The following is a 7740-nucleotide window of genomic DNA, read 5'->3' as shown; positions in this document are numbered from 1 at the left end:
TACTTTTTTTTTGGGAATAAATTACTACTTTATATCCCAAAATTACTTTTACTTTTTAGAGAGTAAGTTTAGTACAAATAATTTTAAGCTTTTATTGATAATATAGTAAATTTGATTAATGATCAAAACTTACTAGTTTGTGGCACAAAATTTAGTATTTTACTTAAAAAACTTATATCAAACTAGCATTTGGCTGGTTATTTGAAATAATGCTAATATTTTTTATTAAAAATTGAAACTTAGTATTACAATTAGTAAGTACTCCAAAAATATTTGTATAATAAATGATTGTTTGTATCATTTAAAAATCTTCTGTGTTTTATACATTTTAAAAATACTACGAAAAATAATTTTACTTTTCACATAATCTTATAAAATATGCAATAAAATTTTGTTGTATTATAAATTCCAAGCTACTTTTAATGTTTGAAAAGCTTGAAAGTTTGGAAATCTTCCTATTTATATATAAAACAGCACTTGTTTATATATCATAATTTCTATAATTTAATATCTATGAATATAATAAGATGACAAAATTTTATTATATTTATTGTTTGGGACACAAGTATAAAATTTAAACTTGTAATAATGTAGAAATGTCATTTTATAATAATCTTAAGTTTTTATGGGTGAATGGTGTGTAAACTATTTTAATTGTCATTTCACAAATGACTAAAACTTACTACTTTATCGCTTACATTCCTTATATTAGTTTGATCAGCCTAAAAATTTACCGCAATCATGTGTACATTGATTATTGTTTTGAAATTTGCACCAATTTTACTATTCATATTATTATTGGTAAAAGTACTACTAATTACAGCACAATAAAATCAAGTCTTTTTGCCTTTTTAATGTCGTAGTTATTGTTATCAGAAAATTATTAAACCATTCTTACAATACACAGTTTCCCCTAAAAGTAGTAACATTTTGTAAATAAATTGAAATAATTTCATAAAAAATTTAGTGCTTTTCCACCAATATAATCAAAAGAATTTTGCACCCTTAAAAAATAAATAGAAAGAAAGGACAATGACATGAGTATAAAGGTCAGCGAATGCAATACGTATCACATCACAAGTTTGGTATGATTTGTATAAAGAATTAGTAATTGAGTCCTTGGTTGATATACAATACGTATTGATTTCTAACAAAATGAAAATATAATTTAACATATACTAGTTATCCATTAATGGAATTTGTTGTTTGACCTCAATCAATTAAGCACATGTTTTCTTTTTGTAATTATCCATTATTTATGTTGTTGCTTGAGTTAAATATTTACATTTGGATAAAGCAATGCTAATCTCTACAATTCTTATGAGACATCAAAGTCCAATTCTTATGTTTTCATAGCCAAAAGTCTAAGTTATTGAAGTATATTTCTACTACGATGCTCTTCAAATTAGTCCTTGGTATTTTGAACATATCTTAGCATTCAAACCTCCAATTGACATGATTCTTGAGGAATTGGAAAGCAAACTCAAAGAACTATAATTTTATGTTTTGTGCAAAAGTTGATTCGGCCTTCTTTATAGAGTTATTTGGCTTCAAAACCGGCATTGGTTACATTACGGGTTACTTAGACAGTTCATGATCACAAGCCAGCCATGGTTTGCTAGTGTTGGGCTAGTTCCAAGGCCAGTTCTTCAGCCGAAAAGCTTTCTTGCAACTTGCTGAACTTGTGCAACTTGATTCAATTATTGTTAATGACACTAATTTTACATTGATAAAAGTTGATCTAGACAAAAAGTGTCAATGACAACAATTGATAAAATACAGCATTTTTTTTTAATTTTGGGAAAATAAAAAACTAAGTTCCAAAAATATTTTACTTTTATTTTTTAAATCTCAAAACTAAATTCAAAATGATTTTATTATCAAAAATTTTCCTCCTCAAATTAACATCAATGAGTAGATGTAAGATACAATATGGTAAAATATCTTTCATACACATGTCATGGATGTTTGAGAATTTTAGTTAAAAATTATTTTTTGTTGTTAATATAACAGGGTATTATAGTGTGCTTATTACTTTAGGATTGTTTTATACATAAAATGAATTTAATTTGAATTACTCAATTGATTATATGTGTGCATGTGATTTTTTATTAGCAATTGGATCTCCTTTTTATGAAAATTATCTCAAAAAAAATTTAGATTTTTTAAAAGTATTTGTATACTAATTGCTATTTTGAGGTCATTAATGTTATTTTATTAACAGTTAGTGTTGGTCGTTAATTAAAAGAGAAAATTGCAATAATAAATAACATTAGAGAAAAAATGCAAATTTGTCAGAAAAAATTAGGATGATTGTAAGAGTAGAATAGGAGGAAGATAATTGAGGAAAGTAATAGCTCTAATACACTTCATAATACAAGGATATAGGTTATTTTTTCACTTAAAGATGCAAAAATTTTTCTTTTACTGTTAGTAAGTTTAGTTTAAAAAAAATAAATTTGATCGAATAATATGTAAATTTGATTACTCAAAGCATAAATTTCTATTTTGACTAAAACTTACTAGTTAATAGGGACAGCCACGGTTTAGATTTGAACCGAAACAGGATCGAAACCCGCCTGACGATTTGTTGAACAGGAATCAGAATAGGATTTTGGAAACTGGAACCAATACCATAACCATGACTAAAGATTCAGGTTCATCAAATTTTAAACTGGAACTGGAAGTAGAACTGGTCTTTGTAGTATAGTGGAGAGTATTCTCGTCTGTCACGCGAGTGGCCCGGGTTCGATCCCTAACAACAGCATCAAAAACTTGACGGGTTTTAGATATGAGTATAAGTTTAATTTCAAAATATATCCGTTTGATTGCAAGTATACAGGTCGGCTGGTCAAGTAGTAGCTTAGGGCATATATTGGATCGATCCCACAAGAAGCAACTATGCAAGTAGTAAAACCTTACTTATTCTAGTATTTAGACCAAATATCAATAAAAGCAAGATAAGTTGCAATTACTTAGTACTTAAGTTACCTAATTAGATAGCTTGCAAGATAACAATGAAGAAATGTCACTAAATACTTGACTTTAGTGATATAGAGTTCACTTATGGCACAAAAGATATAAGTCAATTGATTTACCTCTTGTTACTACTTTTGTTTAATTAGAGATTCATTTCCAAATATTTCTAAACTCACTCTCATGATGCAATGGCCCAAACTAGATTAGTTTTTCCTATTTTCATGGTTAATAACTAAATCTACTCTTGTTTTCTTCATGAAATGCAAAGTTAATCTACTTAAGTGTATCTCTATTCTCACGAGTCTGCTTTTTAAGCTCCATTTATGTTGTTCCATCATTATTACCAACTTTCATTGAGTAATAACAACTACTAACTTGCTATTGATGATCAAACAACAACAAGTGATAAGCATACATAAATGAACAAGTTAACATAAGAGGTAGTAAGTGTAAATCATATTCAACGCATATCAAATAGTCATAAACTTCATCTACTCCCTAAATTTAGAAATTTAGCTACTCATATAATATGCAACAAGAAAGAACATAGTTTCATTGCATGAACACATATTGAATCACAAGTAAAAAGATAGATAAAGAAAGCTTAGCCAAAGTGAAGAACAAGCTCCCAAATCTTCAATTTCTTCAATAAAAATGAATTGTACAATGAAGTCTTCAATTGTTCTTACAAGTTTCTTGCAAGAAAGAACAAGAAAAGACTAACACTAAACTCTTGAACTAAAATCTGATAATAATTCTCTCTAATGACTAATTCTCCTTTTTTTCAATGATTCTTACATATACAATGTTAGGAGAGTCAAAAAGTGGTTAATGATATGGCATAAGCTTCTTTTCTCTTCCCTAAGGAATTTTGAGCATGTGCAGCCAAAATTTTGTACTGGAGTTGACCTGGAAAGAAGTGTGAAAATAGAGCAAGTTGCAGAATAAATTACAGAGAAATAGAGCACAATACGCCACCTTGGAATATGTGACCTCAGTTCGTATATTCAAGGTCGCGTTTTCTATTCTGGTATGTTTTCTTGCTTCTTTTCTACTCCAATTCATCACTAAGATTGCCAGCAAGATGTCTAAGTACTTGTTCATGCAATGCACCAATAATTCTTGCATTTGATGCTCTTTTACTTTCCAAATCACCCGTTGAATTGATCACTAATGAGCTCAAATGATCCACCTCCAACCAACGTTGATAACTCTTCTCAATTCCTACAAATATAACCAAATTTACATATTAAGTTGCTCAAGCGAAATTTGCAAAATTAAGAAGTTTAGAGAGCAAGTTACACCATAAAACCCCAAATTATACCAAAAATAAACCTAAAAGACTACATAAAATCACACATAATAAACACTTATCAGGACCCCTTCAAACAGTATAAAAAATATTTGCTATATCTATTACATCTTGAGGTATTTAAATACCTCCCAAATAATTATAAAAATTAACTAAACAAACATAAGAGAATTTGAATGAACATTTGAATCAAATAAATAACAAAGCATATAAAAATATATAAGCACGTAGGATCATATGGGAGCACATAAGAGCACGTAATTGATATTTAAATAATAAGAGTACCTCCCTTTTGAAGTGGTGACTAAATGGAGTCAAATTGCCCTATTTATACTCAAAATAAACAAAAGGATCATGGCACCAATTTAATTGAAAATAATAACGATAATAAAAGTACTAATTCATATTAATATATCAAACATAAAAACTTAAGGATATCTAAAAATTACGAGTTGAATACATTCAAAAGTAACATAATTAGTAGGGGTGGCAATTCCTGACACGACCCGAAAACACGACACGAACCTAACACGAAATTAATGGGTTTGGGTTGAGATTTCGGGGATTTGGATCAGAATCGGGTCGAACCCGATGAACCCGAAAAGAAAACAAGTCAATTTCGGGTCAACCCGTGGTGACCTGATATGACCCGATGTGACCCGTTTACGAATTAAAAATAATTTAATAAACCTAAAAATTATTTTATCTAACTAAACTAAATCATTCTTTTTTTTTTCAAAGGCATTAATTACTTAATCCTAAATGAATTTATTTAACTTGTGTGAAGTTGAAATTATTATATTTGGACAAATAATATATTATGTTATTTTTTACTTTTATGCTGTTTTAATTTATTTTATATTTGGTTTGGGATAAAACACTTTTACGGTGTTTAATTTATTTTAGATTTGGTTTGAAATTATTTATTTAAATTTTTATTACTTGATGATGTAATTAATTTTGTGAGAAATTGATTTTATTAGAAATTACAGTGATAAATTAATATATTAAAAATAAGTTTCGGGTCATTTCGGGTCGACCCGCCAACCCGAAATTTTCGAGTTCGTGTCAGGTATCCTGACCCGTTTCGGGTTGGCGGGTCGGGTTCGGGTCAGAGGATTTTTTGTTATACTTGGGCCTCAACCCGACCCGCCAATCTGAACCCGACCCGATTGCCACCCCTAATAATTAGCTATTAAAAAAAGAAACAATTATAATAGAGAGAGTCAAAAAGTCACTAGGGACTAAATTGCAAAAATTAGAAAATTTTTAGGGTTAAAAATATAATTTTTCAAAAGTTTTGGTCAAAAATTCAATTAAGGTAAAGTTCAAGGATCAAATTGTAATTAAATTAAGAACTTGATTGAAAGAAATTTAAAATTTTTAGGATCACAATGAAAAATGCCTCAAAAGATTAAAGGCTAAATTCCAAAATCCGATTTCTGATTTGGACCAGAAATAAGAAACAAGATTGGGCCTTCTTCTCTAGCAACTAGGCCGGACAACTTCTGCCCTAGTGAAAATGAAAGTTGTCTTGTAAGTAAAAAACAATGGAAAGCCAACCTAAAAATCCAAGTAACCAACTAACAAAATATTGGGCTTAACTTCAAAAATCCAACCACAAAACCCAACGAAAATAGCCACAAACCCACATGAAATAAACTAAGGTAGCCCAACTCTTTTCTTTCTTTATTTTCTTTCCTTTTTCCTTTCTTCTTTTTTTCCCTTCCCTTTCTTTCTTTTCTTTTTCTTTCTTCTTCCTCCCCTTTTCTTCTTTTTCTTCTTCTCTAGCAAGCCGAAGCTTCAGCCGCTACCGTCCATGGATGAAGCTGGCGATCGGCGGCACTCCGATCTCGAAATTTCAACAAAAATACGGCTCCTACTCAATTTTTCATGTAGAATCCATTTTTGGGCTTATTTTTTTTTACAAAAAATGGTGAAATTGCCAAAAAACAACATAGTTTTTATTTTTTTTGAAATCACTATAACCTTGACCAAAAATCATAAAATTTATACCAATACACTCCTTATGATTTTTACAACATAACTATGAGTTGAATTAATAAAAAGCAACAACAATATGACAAAATTAAAGCAAAACAGTCCGAAACTAAAGAAAAATTATTCACATGCTTCTAAGGTTCAAAACTTCAAAATGTTTGAACAACCCAATGTTTTCAAGCATTGCACTAGCCATAATCATCTATTTTAACAAAAAATATGCACAATATTTAGCATTTTAGTTTGATTTTACATTTGACTATTTTTTTCAAACACTTGGCATGCATATACAAAAATTATTTCCTTTTCCCTAATCTAGTTTATGTCTTATCCCAAGTCTTCAACAACATAACAATATAAACCAAACCAGTGAAAACAAAGGCAACTAAACAACAAAAACATGGATTTAATGGGATTAAGAGCTGGAGAAAAGAAGAGAAAAAAAATACCCCCAATGGAAGAGTTTGGTCCCTTGGTTAAGAATTTTGATGAAATTCCAAGCCTTAATTGTCCAACCAGTTGCTGCCTCTTTTTTTATGTTGTGTGTGAGTGTATTGGGAAGAGAGAGGGAGCCAAGTGGAGTTTTTTGCTGTGTAAGTATATTGAAAAATTCTTGGGAGAGAGGAGGGCCAAGAGTTGGAGTATTGGGTTTGGGGAAAATTGGAGGTTTTTTTTTGTGTCTTCTCTTCTTGAGGCGAAGAAGAAAGGAGCCGAGAGTGGAGTTTTTTTGTCTTGTCAGATTGAGATGGGGAAGGGAGATGGCCGAGAGCGAGTCTTGTGAGAGTGTGTGATGGTGAAAAATTGAGAGAAAGAGCCGAAAGGGAGAAAGTCCGGTTGGGCAGAAAAGTGGAGAATTTGTTTTGTTGTGTCTTTTGGAAGAAAAGAAGAAGCAAGGCCGAGAGCTGGAGAGTTTTTTTTTTCCTTTTGTCTGTGTTTGTGTAGTGGAAGTGTGCAAGTGAGCGGAAAGAGTCCTTTTGGGAGTTGTTGTTCTAGTTTAAAAAAAAGTGTGAGAGAGAGCCAAGAAAGTCCGAAAAAAGATGAGTGGAGTTTTGTTAATCAAATGATGGGTTTTTTTCACCAAATGAACAGAAAGATCCATGGAACGTTGAGTGCAAAAATGGATCAATAGTGTATTTGGTGAAAGAGAAATAATTATGGGGAGATTTTCATCTTCTTTTTTTTCTTTTTGTTGTTTTGTTTGTTTTTCTTTTCCTAAAACAAACCTGCAAAAATGAGAAAAATACACATTAAAATGCAAGAAAATAAATGACTCGTTAAATAGATAAAACTTCGAGAAAATATTAAAAATTGATAAAAATCTAGTATCTACAGCTTGCCCCTATTTGTTTAGAGTTTCGAAGAAACTCCAGACAAAGACGTAGACATCAAATGGTTTACCTGTTTCTTCTAACCGCATCTGAGCTAAAATAACAGGCCAATACTTGGCT

General features: G+C 30.3%; 1 long non-coding RNA gene across 1 annotated transcript; it reads right to left on the bottom strand.

Moving 5' to 3' along the window:
- Window positions 1-3593: 3593 nt before the first annotated feature.
- On the bottom strand, window positions 3594-7239 carry LOC140038152 (uncharacterized). Its single transcript, XR_011841972.1, has 2 exons — window positions 6742-7239; window positions 3594-4203 (listed from the first exon to the last, which is right to left on the bottom strand). It is a non-coding gene; the product is annotated as an uncharacterized lncRNA (long non-coding RNA).
- Between the last annotated feature and the right edge of the window lie 501 nt (window positions 7240-7740).

The sequence above is a fragment of the Coffea arabica genome, chromosome 3c (assembly GCF_036785885.1).
Source record: "Coffea arabica cultivar ET-39 chromosome 3c, Coffea Arabica ET-39 HiFi, whole genome shotgun sequence".
In the NCBI taxonomy this organism is placed as follows: domain Eukaryota; kingdom Viridiplantae; phylum Streptophyta; class Magnoliopsida; order Gentianales; family Rubiaceae; genus Coffea; species Coffea arabica.
Note: the sequence above shows the minus strand (reverse complement) of the source record. Positions and strands in the feature narration are given on the sequence as shown.